At 34.3% G+C, this 15,805-nt stretch overlaps 1 protein-coding gene across 1 annotated transcript in view; it reads right to left on the bottom strand.

Annotated features, from left to right (window-relative positions):
• ATRNL1 (attractin like 1) overlaps window positions 1-15,805 on the bottom strand; it is a gene marked incomplete at its 3' end in the record, with an annotated part of 683,994 nt that overhangs the window by 422,787 nt on the left and 245,402 nt on the right. The window lies entirely within an intron of this gene.

Genomic DNA, 15,805 nt, shown 5'->3' on the forward strand with positions numbered 1-15,805 from the left:
ATACTTTTATCAAGGTTACCTATGATTGCATATATTTGTTGATTTCTGGTCACTAGCAAACACCTCCTGTCCCAAAAAGGAATTATTTTATTCAAATACTTGTTTTCTTATTGGGGTAGTCAACTCTAGTCTTATATCTTCCAGTATGGAAGCTAAAAAAGCTCTTTCTGGGAGATTTTTTTTTGTCTTCCACCCTCTGGTACAACAATGGAATAGACAGGTGACCTAAATTTGCCAGTCAGGCTCATTCACCTATGATTTTCAGATCTTAACTGAGTAATATGGATGAACTGAAAAAACCATGAGACTTCATTCACTAGAGTAGTCATGCTTAGGTAAGAATGTAAAGCACTTCATAATTGAAAACTTCTGGGACTAACAGCTTTCTGCCTATTGTAAACCAGATTATTTATTCTCCCTTCACACTGTTAGCAGCATGTTATACTAATAATACTTTTTCCATCTGTTTGTTATCGGAGATAGCTTCTGTTCCTTACAAAGAATCTTAACTAACAAAACTATTTACTATAAAATTTCATTTTTGGAGAAGAAAAAAATGTTTTGTTTTGTTTTGTTTTACAAGAAGCCTTGTGACTATTTATAAAGATGAGGGAAATCCTTTGTTGCACTAATAAACTACATTACATGCTAAGACTTTTCAAAAGAGTACTATCAGAAAGCATATATTATCCATACATCTCTCCCTCAGGAGAAATACATTACTCATCTCTTAATTTAAAAACTATTCATTGAATTACTTCACCTAAGTGCTGGGGAAGTTTCTACTATAACAGAGTTTTGAGGCTAATAGGGGATAAAGAAGTGAAACAATAATTACAACAGAATGTGATAAGCTGAAGGATGTAACAGTTTAAGAGGAGAGTTATGTATAAGGGGAAGTTATATTTGCACTGAGACAAAGGCTAAGCAATAGTCAGGAGGTTAAGACAACAAAGGTCATTGAAAAAATGCAGAATGTAAAAATGCCCAACAGAGACAAAGAAATGAGAGTAGACAGATGTTGGGGGAACTACAAGTAATTTGGTATGGCAAGAAGTAGAGATAATAAAGACAAAGGGAATATTTCATAAAAATAAAAGGGTCAATACAGCAGGAATATTAGCCAATGTAAATATTGTATAAAATAGTGCAACTGCAAAGAAAAAAGAAGAAAATCTTACAGTATTGAAACAAGAAACAAACAAATCACCAAACATAGTTGGAAATTTCAAAAACACTCAGTAATTCACAGAAAAAGCAGAAAGAAAATAAGGATACAGAACACTGAGCAACACTATCAACCATATATCCAATTAACATTTAACGAATAATAAACAACTGCGAAGCATATTTGTTTTTTTAAACACATATGGATTTTCAGTAAAAGCAACCATATTCTGGGCAAAAAGCAAACAAACAAAACTCGAAACCAATAAATCTATAGGATTAAAATCATACATAGTTTTCTCTGGCCACAGAGAAAATTAAATTAGGAAATAATGAAAGGAAGACACCTGGAAAATTCCCAAGTATTTAAGAATTAAATAAGACACTTTGAATGACTCATGAGTCAAAGAACATATCTCAAGGGAAATAAGGAAATATTTAGGTGTGAATGAAAATGAAAATAAAACTTTTCAAAATTTGTGGAATGTGCCTAAAGCAGTGCATTGAGGGTAATTTATAGCTTTAGAGGCATATAAAAGAAAAGAAGAAAATTCTAAAGTCAGTGATCTAAACTCTCACTTTAAGAAGCTAAAAAAAGTTAATTAAACTAAATTATTTAAATTAAACTAAACATTTTGTTTTCAACTGTTATATAAGCAGGTATAATTCTTGTACTACTTTTTGTTGTAAGTTATCAACCTAATATAGATAAGTAAAATAGAAAACATTTTAAATGTTATGGGAAATTATAGAAAGATTTAAACAGGTGAGATATATGTAAGAAGATAAAAACACTTTCACATACCAATGATGATAATGGTGCTGAGGAGGGAGAAATGGCGATCACCTATCTACTGCTTATTGCAATATTTACTGTAGTATAGGCATGGTTCTATTTTACATAATTATGTCATTTAATCATAATGATAACCCTATGATGTAAGCACTACTGTCTTCATTTTATAGATGAGGTAACTAAAGCTAAGATAATGGAATAATTTAACTGAGGTCACAAATGGGGGACAGACAGATTTAACAGAAATCAGAGAAAAAGTAGTTCAGAATAAAAGAAGTCGGTGAGAAATGCTACAAAGAACTGAATAGCATTAGGATTAACAAGTATCCATCGGCATGGTAACTAGGACATTATTACCGACAAGCTGACAGGTATAGTTTAAAGCTGTTTTGCTACATACTAGCGGTCTGATTTTCAAAATACATGACATAATACAAATAAATGGTAGCAGCATGTCATTATAGCGATTGAAAAATGTGGAAATTTTCTGGAATTTTAGAATTGGTTTCCAATCGTACTTACAGTCTGTTTTCTGCTCTCTTTCACTACAAATGTGTATATATAAAGGAATTTGTGCTCCTGTGAATGGCAAAGATGCCATCAATTTCTTCTTAGTATTATCCTTTTTTTGTTGTTATGGCAGTGTCCCAATATTAGTTCAGTATTCAAAATCTTAGCAGTGTTATACGGATCAGTCCCACATGTGTGCTGCCTAGTTGGCAGTATGAGACCTGGGCAGATGTCTACCTAGCCTGTAATAGGTATCTTTGGTATCCTACTTCTCAAAGACTTTGGTATCCTAATTAGGATCAGTTCCATTCACTAACAGGTCAGGGGTGAACCAAGAAGTTAATAAGCAGCTTTATGGGACCGATCATCTGAATTCTTACCTTCTGCTCTTTCCTCATACTTTCTGGTTACCTGGAAACCTCCTTTATAGTCCACTGGCCATAAGCTGTCCATCTCTGCAATTGTGCAATGGTGGCAGGAAAACAAAAGAGGGCAAATAAAACAGTGGGGTTTAGCCCCACCCTCTGGGAGTTGTGTCTCTATCAGAGAAGAAGGCTCCCTGCCCTCAGAGTTGGGACTTTGCAGCTTCTCATTCCCAGTGGCTTTTGTAGCCACTACCACATGACCATTGAACTGCCTGACTACTGAGGCCCAGGAAAGTGGAGAAAAAGGAGAGAAAAAAAAATGGTGCGTATTTCCCATCCTCCCTGAACTTTACAAGTTCCCTTTTCCACTCTTTAGGCCAAAAGTAGAAAGTTTCTTCATCTCACTCTTTCTGCACCACAGTGCTCACTTCTGAGTCTGGCGCCAGCGAATTCAATGGGAAAAAATGTTAATCTCAACACCAGTTCAGTGGTACTTTGAATTCTAGTATTTTTTTCCAATCTGCCTCCTGATAATTACTTTCAGAGACCTCAAATTGCTATATCATGCATTCTGTCAAGATTTTTTTGGTTGTGTTCAGTGAGAGAAAGGTCAACATGTGTTTACTCCATCTTACCTCTTATGTGGAATAGGAATGCTTCCAAGGACTAGTCCAACAAATAGTCTTTTATTAGTTTTTATTAAAAGTTCACGTGTACTTCAGAAATATGTCAATTCTGTCATCGTTGGATGCTATATTATCTCTTTCTCTCATGTATATACACACACAATTATATCTATTGTGCTGTATCAATCTTCTTTTATTTTAGTGATACAAAGATATTTTATTCCTCCTTATTCTATTAGCAAATGAGAGTTAAAAGTGGGTTAAAGCAGGGGCGTCCCTAACCCCGGGGCCATGGACCAGTATCGGTCTGTGGCCTGTTAGGAACCTGGCCGCACAGCAGGAGGTGAGCGGCAGGCTAGCAAGCAAAGCTTCATCTGTATTTACAGCCGCTCCCTATCGCCTGAGCTCTGCCTCCTGTCAGATCAGTGGCGGCATTAGATTCTCACAGGAGCAAGAACCCTACTGTGAACCGCGCATGCGAGGGATCTAGGTTGCGCGCTCCTTATGAGAATCTAACGCCTGATGATCTGAGGTGGAGCTGAGGCGGTGATGCTAGTGCTGGGGAGTGGCTGCAAATAAAGATTACAATAGCAGAGAGGTTTGACTGCACAGAGACCATGATACATCAACTGCTTGCAGACTCATCAAAACCCTATCAGTGAGTGGCGAGTGACAATTAGGCTGCATCTGTTGTCAGGCTTTATAGTGGTAAGCGAGTTGATGTACTTCAATTGCACAGCTGCATCTGGTGTCAGGCTTTAAGTCAGAATCCAATACTTATGTTAGTCTGCTCGTAGCCCGCCCATTATTTTATTTACCACTTCTGTCCGTGCCTCTTTCCCACACTGTGCACTTGTCTCAGTCACAGTTTTGGGAAGCCCACAAGCTAACCCTAGCCAAAATGAGTAAAAAAACAAACGTCGCTGGAGAGCTTCTTTGAAAAGGGGAAAAGACCCAATGATGAGACAGCAGAAGACTCTGGCTGCCAACAAAAAGGAAGCTGCATTTAAAAGAAAACACCAAGAGTCCTACTTAAATTACCGGTTCACTGCAACAGGTGATTGACATTCTCCAAGCCTGCTTTGTAAAATATGTGGTGACCACTATCCAACGAAGCAATGAAACCTTCAAAACTGCTTTGCCACATGGACCAAGCACCCTGCATTAAAAGACAAGCCTTTGGAGTTTTTCAAAAGAAAAAAATGTGAACACAAAGAACAGAAGCAATTATCGAAGGCCACCACTTCATCAAATGTGTCTGCACTGAGAGCATCATTCTTAGTGGCTAATCGCATCGCTAAAGCTAAGAAGCCCTTTACTACTGGTGAAGAGTTGAGCCTGCCTGCTGCGAAGGACATTTGTCATGAACTTTTAGGAGAGGTTGCAGAAAATAGCAAATCAATCAAAGGTACACACTTCCAGAGAATCAGGTAATCTCTCAGAGAATTGCTAAACAGCACCTACCATAATACTGTTAAGTTAGATGGGAATCACTTCTGCCTAATTCAAAATTTTAGACAATTTTCTGAAACCACCTCCCTTCAAATCATAAATACTCTTCAAAAGGTATTCTTCAGTCCCCCAAGAAGGTGATTTCACGGTGTTTTCGCCTAATTCATACACATGGGTGTAGCAACAGCAAGAATTGTCAGTCAACATACATACAGTCTCCTTGTACGCTTGCCAACAAATCTAAAGCCACTTGGTATTAAGCCACTAAGTCAAGAAAGTTAATTTCTGTCTTGAGGTTCCTTAAGGTATCTGGGACTGGGTATTCAATAGCTTCTATTTTCATGAAGATTTTTTATCCGATCTTACTTTTTCTTCTGTTCTGAGGCTAGAAACCAAATCTAAGCAATCTGTCTCCGCCAATTCTGTCTTCAGAGCCTAACGAGTTAGTGAATTATTCTTCCTCCAAAGTCCCCCGAATCTGCGAAGGATCCAGATCTTCCAGGAAATTACCCTGACAACTGCATGTAAGACTGGGACACTAAAAGCCACAGAACAGTTACCAGACAAGTCTTCTAGAAGGCTGTTTAGGTGATGATTGCACATATTAATACAACGCTTTTTCCTTAGTAGTGGGCTTATTATATCTGACTAAAGTTATTCTCAAATTTAACACACAAGGGAATGCTTTAATTGGACAATCTGTTGTCCAATTATATTCTGGAAAAAATGAGGACACATACGTATTAAAACTATGCAAATAGGGCTTCCCTGGTGGCGCAGTGATTGAGAGTCCGCCTGCCGATGCAGGGGACACGGGTTCGTGCCCCGGTCCGGGAAGATCCCACATGCCGCGGAGCAGCTGGGCCCGTGAGCCATGGCCGCTGAGCCTGTGCGTCTGGAGCCTGTGCTCCACAACGGGAGAGGCCCCAACAGTGAGAGGCCCACGTACAGCAAAAAAAAAAAAAAAAAAAAAAAGAAAAACTATGCAAATAACCACATTGATATAAAAGTAAAGAGACTTCCACTCTTTAAAAAAAATAAGCATGTATTCCTGAATTCCGTAGGATCACTGAAAGCAAGATATCATTCAGAGTGTTTTATTTATTTGGCATTAGCAAAGATCAAGAAGAAACAGAAAGGCCTTCATCGTATTATCTGTCAGAAAAGAGAATATTAAAAATGATACCACAATATTCCCACCCAAAATCCCATCCACATTTAAAATTTTCTCATTAGTTCATGTAGCCCTATGTATTTAAGTATTATTCCATTGGACTGTGAAACAGCAATCTGTTTTCATTAACTTCACACATTTTGAAGCTACATTTTGGGCACATACAGATTCAGGATTGTGCCATCTTTCCAGTGTATCTGCTACCTCTTTATCATTGTGAAACATACCTCTTTAACTCTAGTAATGACTCTTGCTTGAAAGTTTACTTTGTGTGATCAATAGTTTTCTTTTGGTTAAGTTTGTATAGCATACTTTGGGTATACTTCTACTTTCAACCATTTTGAATCATTATATCTAAAGTTTGTCTCCTTTAAGTATCAGGTTTTATTCAATCCTGTATGACAGTTTTAGGCTTTTACTTGGTACATTTAGACTACTTAAATTTAATGTAATTACTGATATAGCTAGGTTATACTTATCTTCTTACTATGTAATTTTTATTTGAACCACCTTTGTTATACACCATTTTTCTCTTTTCATACCTTGCTGTGAGCTCATAAAATATTTCTATTTGTCAATTCAACTTCTCAATCAACTTATTTCATTCTTTCCTTTCTTCTTCTTTAGATTTACCCTAGAAGTCATAACAACTAGAGACTCTTCAGATTTATTCCTTTTACCATTTCACTGAGATTGCTGGCACCACAGACTACTTTAGTTCTACTTACCCCATTGCTCTTTGCATTACTTTCATCATCTATTTGTTGTTCTACAGATATTTAAACTCCATGAGCTATTTTTTAATCCAGTATTCATTTAAATTTACCGATTCTGTTATTCTTCATTTCCTCTCATGTTTCAATGTTTACATCTGAGATCATTTTAAAACTTTCCTCTGCTTAAAGTCCTCTCTGTAGTATTTCTTTTGGTTCCAATCTAATGTCAGTAAAATCCTTCAGATTTTTTTGTTGTTGGAAAATGTACTTATCCGACCTTGATTTGGAAAATGTGTTTGTTGTTTATAGTTGACAGATACTTTCCGTCAGCACATTTTCTCCCTGCTAGTGGTTTCCATTGAGAAGTCACTTGTTGGTCCTGGGACAAGTAGGCTAGTCTAAGCGTGAAATTCTCATGGAGATGGCAGGAAGGCAAACGGAAACATGCAAGTCCTCTTAGGTTTTAGGCTCAAAACTTGCATATCCACACTACTGCCTCATTAAATTCTTCTCCACCTTCCAAAGCTCTTATTATCCCACACCACCACCCCAATCATTCTACACCATCACTTTTCTGCCATACAATCTGGTTTCCAGCGATTAAAAAAATCTGTTTGCTCCCTGATGAAAATTCTTTCATTAAACTTTGAAAACCCATCTGTCTTGCCTAGAATTCCCTCTCATACATCTGGTCCATGAACTCCTATTCATCCTTCAAAATCTTGCTTCAATATAACTCTCTCCAAGATGCTTCCCTGCTTCAATATCACCTCTGTAACATTAATAAAGGTGGATCTACAATTTAGACTCTCCAGTTTGCAAATACCATTCACACTGATGTTAGCCACAGTGAATAGCTCAGATAACATTTTATGACTGAAACAAAACCAAAATATGTCCCTGAAATTTTATATAAAGGCTCTAGGAGAAAGTCTTTTCCCTTTTCTGTCCGGGATGACTAAATTAGGATTCTATAAATCCAACTAAAATAGAATAAAATACAGTCAACATACTTTGTGAAACAGAACCCACAAACAGAGAGGGAATAATTACATTAGCCAATTCAAAAATTATTTACATAACACAGTATAAAGAATGTCAAGGGACGCAGTTTTAGGTAAGATGGTCGTAAGAGAAGACAGTTCCTGAAGTTCCCAGAGACATTTCCTTTGGATGCTCTGTTTTTCTAAGCCTGTAATATCCCTTGTGTTACTTCAAAGCTAATTTAAAGTTGGATTTCTTTACCTACAACTGAAAGAATGCTGATTAACATATTTTATGAGCTACTTGAGGGCAGAAACTACTTTGTGTACCATTTTATCCCCTAGCAAAGTATCCTGTGTGTGACTGAAATTTAAGAAATATCTGCTGGAGAGTGTAGCCAAAAATTTATATAAATGTTCAATATCCACCCCACTTCCATAGGAAGCACGACTTTATATTAGCCTTTGACTGAATAAATACAGAATTAAATACTAAGTAAATAACAATCATTACCATTCCTTTTTATTTTGTTAGTTTCCTGCAGAAATTTATCAAGTTCTATTATCATGCTAGTAAGTTTCATCTTATTAATAGCAATATTAGACCCAAATTGGATCAAGCCAAATGAAATATTTTTCTACTTTCTTACATATCAGTAAAAACTTCTCCTAATTCATCTAATACTTTTTAAATTGATCTGTTAAATCTGTTCAAACATATATGGGAACATTATAACTGAAAGTAGTCAAAAGAACTGAATAGGAAAAAGTACCACATAAAAGTATGAAAATACTATTGACATTAATTAAAGCAAAATCTATGTGAAATATTTGGCTTACAAAAAGGATATGATACAAAGATGTTTTGTTATGCAAACAACAAATAATTAAATAACTCTTCATACATTTTTTATGCTATAGCATATAAAAAAGAATTAAATTACAAGGAGAAAGTTCTAAAGAAACTTGAAGTGTTTTCTTTCAGCTGTACACACAAAGTGCTCTCCCTGTGTAACAAGTCTACTGAAGCAAATATTTTATAAAAGTAAAAATGATCATAAAAGTTAAATGTTAATTTTTATCAGAAACCATTTTTGCTTGTTTGAAGCATCACTGATATAACTTTGTGAAAAGAAAAGAGTGATTTTTATCTTTGGACAGAGGATTCTTGGTACCTCATGGTCTGATGGATATTTTTCAACAGGAATTGGGTTTTTTGTATTTTTTAATTTCAGCTACTTTTCAAAATAACTGCCTCCATAGAGTGCAGTTTGTAAATATTTATGAACAATTTCATCTATGGATTGTAAACTTTCTCATAATTTGCAGCTTCTTTAAAATATATAGACATATGTCTACAAACTGACTGCCATTTATCTGAAAAGTACTTGAAAACTTAAATACAAGCTATTCATTAAAACAATTTACAAGTAAAAGCATAAAACACATACATAGTAACAGTCCCATCCTTCAGCAGAACAAATTTATGGCTACCATATTAATCCAATTACCATTCAGACTCAAAATTAAATGTAGGATTTCTACTTCCTTCCAAAATGGAGTGACAGGGAATGGATTTATCCTCCTGCCAAAACAACTAGTAAAGCAGACAAAATGTATGAAACACTGGTGTTCAGGTATTGGGTATCAAGCAATGCAGGACAATGATCCCTCAGTAGAGAAATAATGAGGTAAGCCTTCTAATGCCACAGATGATTGTGGATTTAAGGCTGGATCAAAAGCAGAGTGAACACAGGTGCAGTCCAAGGTGTAGCCAAGGTGGCTACAGTGTACAAGACAGTGTACTGGAGAAGACAGAACTGCCCAGAGTCCCTGTGAGTCTTCAGGCGAATACTACTTACTGGTGAAGAAACTATCCAAGGCTGGAGAAAGAACCATATGAAAGCAGCAGAGAGAAGAATCCTCAAAACTCACATAGGGTTGGGAACAGCTCATGGTCCAACCAGTCAGAGATGGATAACCTGTAATTCATGTCTCACAAAGTAGGGTACCCAGAAGGCAGTACCTCAGGAATGGAAAGATTAACCCTAGACTAAATGATGCTTTGTTCCTGCCGATCAAAGCACAAAAATAAGCCTTGAAAAGATCAAATTTTTCCAAGTAAATTAACTCCACTGCAGAAAAAAGCTAAAGCTTATCTATCAAAATTAATAAATATCTAGCACCCGAAAAGGTAAAACGCAGAATGTCTGGCATCCAATCAAAATATGACTCATAAGGAAAGGCAAAATAAAACAACAGGAAAAAAACCTCAGAAATGACACAAATGATAGAATGTGCAGACAAGGACATTGAAAGAGTTATAGTAACTGTAATTCCATATGTTCAAGATGGCAGAAAATCGATGGACCATGTTAAATAGAAACATTTTTTCTAAAAACCTTATCAAAATTCTAGAAATAAAAAATATAATGTCTGAGATGAAAAATACACTGGATGAGATTAATATGAGATTGGATAATACAGAAGAAAAGATTAATGAACTTGAAGATATAAGTACCAAAAATATCCAAAGTGAAACAGAGAGAAAAAAAAAGAATGAATAAAAACCAACAAAGCATTAGTGGGCAAAGGAACAATTTCAAGCAGTTTAATATACATACAGTTGGAATTCCTAAAGAAGAAGAGAGAAGTGGGAAAAAAACAGAAATAATGGCAGAACATTTTCTAAATTTCGTGAAAACTATAATTTTATGAATTTATGAAGGTCAGTAAAACCCATGCACAAGAAACAAAAAACCCCACACCTATACACATCATAATCAAATTGGCAAAAATCAGTGATAAAGAGAAAAAAATTTTTAATGCAGAAAGAGGAAAATGAGCCATTACATACAAAGGAACAGTAAGGTTAAACACATTTCTCATTAGAAACAACAGAAACCAAAGGACTGTATACAGAAACATCTTTAATTAAAGGAAAAATCTACAATTTAAAATTCTTTAACACCCCCCCAAAAAAAGTGAAATAAAGATTTTTTCAGAAATACAGCCAGATATAATGCATTGTCAGCAGATCTGCACTAAAGTGTTAAAGGACGTCCCTTAGGCAGTAGGAAAATGATACTACATAGTACACACTGCTATATTTAAAACAGATAACCCACAAGGGCCTACTGTATAGCAAGGGGAACGCTATGTTATTCTGTAATAACCTAAATGGGGAAAGAATTTGAAAAAGAATAGATAAATATATATATGTATAACTGAATCACTTTGCTGTAGACCTGAAACTAACAGAACATTGTTAATCCAACTATGCTCCAATATAAAATAAAAATTAAAGAAAAAAGAAATTTGGATTTACAAAAAAAGAAACAGAAATGATGAATATTGGAAACAGTAAATATGTAGGTAAAAGAGCAGATGTTTTCTTATTTTTAATACCTTTAAATAAAACTATCAAAAATAGTAAAAGCGTAGTGTGAATTTTATAATACATGAAGCAGTAAAATATATTCAGCAATGGCACAAAGGTCGGGGGAAGGAAATGAAAGTACACTTTTTAAGGTTAATACACAAAAAATGAGTGATGTAATATCTCTTATAGACAATGAAAAGTTTAAGATGTATATGATAAACTATAAAATAATCACTAAAATACCACAACAGAGTTATAGCTAATAAGCCAACAAAAAGGATAAAATTAAATCATAAAAAATGCTGAATTAAAAAAATATGGCAGAAAAAAGGAAAGAATGAGCAATGAACAAATAAGAAAAATAGAAAACAAATAGCAAGACGTTAGAGTTAAACCCAAAGACATACAGTAATCCCTCAAAGATACTGCAGGTTCAGTTCCAGACCACTGCAATAAAGCAGATATTGCAATAAAGCATTTCACATAACGTTTTTGGTTTCCCAGTGCATATAAAAATTATATTTGTAAAAAAAAATTATATTTGTACTATACTATAGTCTGTTAAGTGTGCAATAGCATTATATCTAAAAAAATGTATTGGGTTGGCCAAAAAGTTCATTTGGTTAATGAATATGTTGCTAGATAAAGTTCTTGATGAAAATGAAAAAATGTGTCTTTTATTTTTACTTAAAACCAAATGAACTTTTTGGCCAACACAATACATACTTAAATTTAAAAATTCTTTATTGCTGAAAATGCTAACCATCATCTGAGCCTTCACTGAGTCCTAGTAGTAACATCAAAGATCACTGATCACAGATCACCAAAACAAATATAATAATAGCAAAAAAGTTTGAAATATCATGAGAATTACCAAAATGAGACACAGGGACACAAAGTGAGCAGATGTTTTGGAAAAATGGTGCCTATAGACCTGCTCAACTCAGGGTTGGCACAAACCTTCAATTTGTAAGAAATGCAGTATCTGCAAACTGCAATTAAGGAAAGCTCAATAAAATGAGGTATGCCTGTAAATATATATATGTTACATGTACATGATTTAGGATTGGATGAAAAAGACAATTATATGCTACCTAAAATAAATCCACTTTAAATATAAAAGCACAAATAGGCTAAAGTAGAAGGATGAAAAGTAACATAGCATTCTAGCAGTAATTTTAAAAAGCTGGAGTGACTTTGCTATTAATATTTGGCAAAATAAATTTGTATTTCTTGTAAATAAATTGTAAAGCAAAGAATGTTACCAGGAATATAGAAAGTAATTTCCTAACAATAAAGAGGTCAAGTCACCAATTCATCAAGAACACATAAAAACCCTAAACATTTATCCATCTAAGTAAGAGAGCTTCAAAATACATGATGTAGAAACTGCTAGAACTACAAGAAGAAATAAACTAACCTACAGTAACAGTCAGAGATTTCGACGCTCATTTTTCAAATTGACAAGGGCATGAATGTGGACACTAGACGACTTGAAAAAGCGATCGGCCAACCTGCCCTAATTGACATTTGTACAAGACTTCACCCAAGAAGAGGAGAACACACCTCTTTTGCAACTGTCCAAGGAATATTTACCAAAATAGATTCATATCTGGGTGCTATGGTCTTCGAAAGGTGATTAGGTAGGTCGTGAGGGTAGATTGCTCATGAATGGGATTAGTGCTCCTATAAAAGCAGTCCCACAGAGCTCCCCACCCTCTTCCATCATGTGAGGACACAGCAAGAGGGCACAGGCTATAAACCAGGAAAAGGGCCATCACCAAAACCTGACCATTCTGGTGCCTTGACCTTGGACTTCCCAGCCTCCAGAACGGTAAGCAATGAATTTCTGTTGTTTATAAGCTACCCAGTCAATAGTATGTTTTCATAGCAGCTCAAATAGACTAAGACACTAGGTTTATTCATTTTCTATTGCTGTAGTAACCAATTAACACAGTGTTAGTGGCTTAAGACAATTCATATTTACTGTCTTATAGTTCTGTATGTTAGAAATCTGATAGAGGTTTCAGTGGACTAAAATCAAGGTGTCAGCAAGGCTGCATTTCTTTTTAGAGGTTCTAGTGAAGAATCTGTTTCCTCAACTTTTGCAGCTTCTAGAGTCTATATTCCTTGGCTCGAGCCCCCTTCCTCCGTATTCAAAACCAGTAATGTTGCTTCCCTCTGACCATTCTTCTGTAGGCACATCACCCTCTGACCCTGACCTCAGCCAAAAATGGTTACATTAAGATTCATGTAGTTAGGTTGGTCCACCCCAGTAACTCAGAGTAATCATCTTAATGTCCTAAACTTAATCACATCTTCAAAGTCCTCTTCGTCCATGTAAGATAATATATCCACAGGTACCAGAGATTAGGACGTGGTAACCTTTGTGGAGCCATTATTCCGCCAAAAACACTGGACCATAAGTCTCAATAAATTTTTAAAATTCAAATCAAAAAAAAATTCAAATCATTCAAAGTATATTCTGTGACTACACTGGAATTAAATTAGAGATAAGTGACAGAAGCATTTCTAGAAATTCTCTAAATAGTTGGAAATAAAATATCCCACTTTTAAATACCCCATTGATCAAGGAGGAAATCAAAAAGGAAATTAGAAAGCATTCACCTTAAGACATCAGAAAAAGAAGAGCAAATTAATGTCAAGGAAGCAAAAGAAAGGGAGTAATTAGAGAGAAGAAATTAATGAAATAAAAAATAGAAAAATAAATGAAATTGATAACTCTCTAAGCAGACTGACCAAGAAAAGAAAAAAGGAGAGGGGAAACTAATTACCAATACCAGGAATTAGATGACATCAGTGGATGATATGTGAATATTGTTAAAAATCTTTTGCCAACAAATTCTACAAATTAGATAAAATGGGAAAGACACAACTGAGAGACACAAATGGACAGAGCTCGCTCAAGAAAAAATAGATAACCAGAAAAGCTCTCAATCTATTAAGGAAATTAAAGTTGTAGTTAAAACATTCCCATAAAGAAAATCACAAGTTCAAATTCATTCAATGTTGAATTCTACCACAAATTTAAGAAGGAAATAATATGGATTCTATATCAATTTTTTCAGAAAATCACACAGGAAGGAATACTTCCCAATTTATTTTATAAGGCCAGCAGTACCATGCTACAAAGTCAACAAGATTATAATAATAGAAAACTACAAACTAACATGCCTCATAAACATAGGTACAGAAATTCTTAAAATTTTAACAAATCAAATACAACAATATATTAAAGGTGTAATACAAAATGACTAAGTGGAGTTTACCCCTGATTAGTAAGGATGGTTAAACATTCAAAAATCAATGTAATTCAATTCTATTAGCAAATAGATCTCAATTCAAATAATTTTATTATTTTACGTTTAAAAATGGAAAGTTTATTACAGTTCTGTAAACAAACACACATACTCATCTGCCTTAATATAACATATCCCATAGGACTAATGTGATGATTTTACTCAAAGACCAAGAACTGGGCTCTACCTATCTTGACCATCACGGTTATTTTCCACATTTTATTATTTTGGGAGAGTGGGATATTTTAACTTCATTATTCAAATTCTGGTTTGGCTTCCAGAATATATTACTAGTATGATCTCAAAAGAAAAGCCAATTTAGAAAGTTAATTTCTAACCATTAAATATTCATGAACATTCTAAAGTAACTGTGTAATTTGCTTAAAAATAAAATTAGATAGCCATGAAATGAAGGGCAGGAAACAATAAAAAATGTAACAATTCTTTCAATTTTAATTACTATTTAATAAGCTCAAGGATGAGCCCTTTTGTCACCTTCAATCATAATCTGAATAAAACAAGAGAAATCTGATTAACATTTCTATATAAATCTTAGAAAATGAAATGATATATCCAGCATCCTCAAAGTCAAAATTCTAAAAACCTACAAGGAAATATTTCTGGCATTCTTTTTTTACTATATTAGCATCTAATTCAATCACAATGAAGAAGTAACTTTATCAAATTAATTTCTATTACTATTTACTGAGTAGTAATTTGTACTAATATTTCTTGAACAGGTAAGTAATTTCCTTAACTTAGACATGGAATCAACCTTACAATAAGAATTTTTCCAGCAAATGAGTGATTTTTACAAATCACTCAGTCCTCTCACAAATCACATAGAAATTAATATAAATAAAACATGCAAAATTTTCTATATAAAAGAAGAGTAAATGATCTGTAATTTTTTAAAGATTATAAAACATAATGGCTCAGCACAGAGCTTGGCACACGTGAGCTATTTAGTAAACTAATTTGAATTCATTCTAATCAAACAGTCATAAAAGGATGAATAAATAAATCCCAACATTAAAACATAGACTTTTTCTTTTATAAAAGCGTAAATTAAGTATACAAACCTTGACTATTTCAACATAGAAAGAACATCCTAAATGTTCCTAGCAATAAATCAAAAGCCTTTAGCAGCCTATCACTAAACACAATAAAAATGAAATATACAACATATATAGAGGAGATAAAGAAATCAATAGTGAAAGGTAGTGAGCCTTAAAGAATTAACTATTAGGTACTGCTAATCCTAAATTTTTAATGAAGGTTTGAATTATGTTCAGTATATAATAAAAATTACTA

This window comes from Leucopleurus acutus (assembly GCF_964270905.1).
Source record: "Leucopleurus acutus genome assembly, chromosome: 14".
In the NCBI taxonomy this organism is placed as follows: Eukaryota; Metazoa; Chordata; class Mammalia; order Artiodactyla; family Delphinidae; genus Leucopleurus; species Leucopleurus acutus.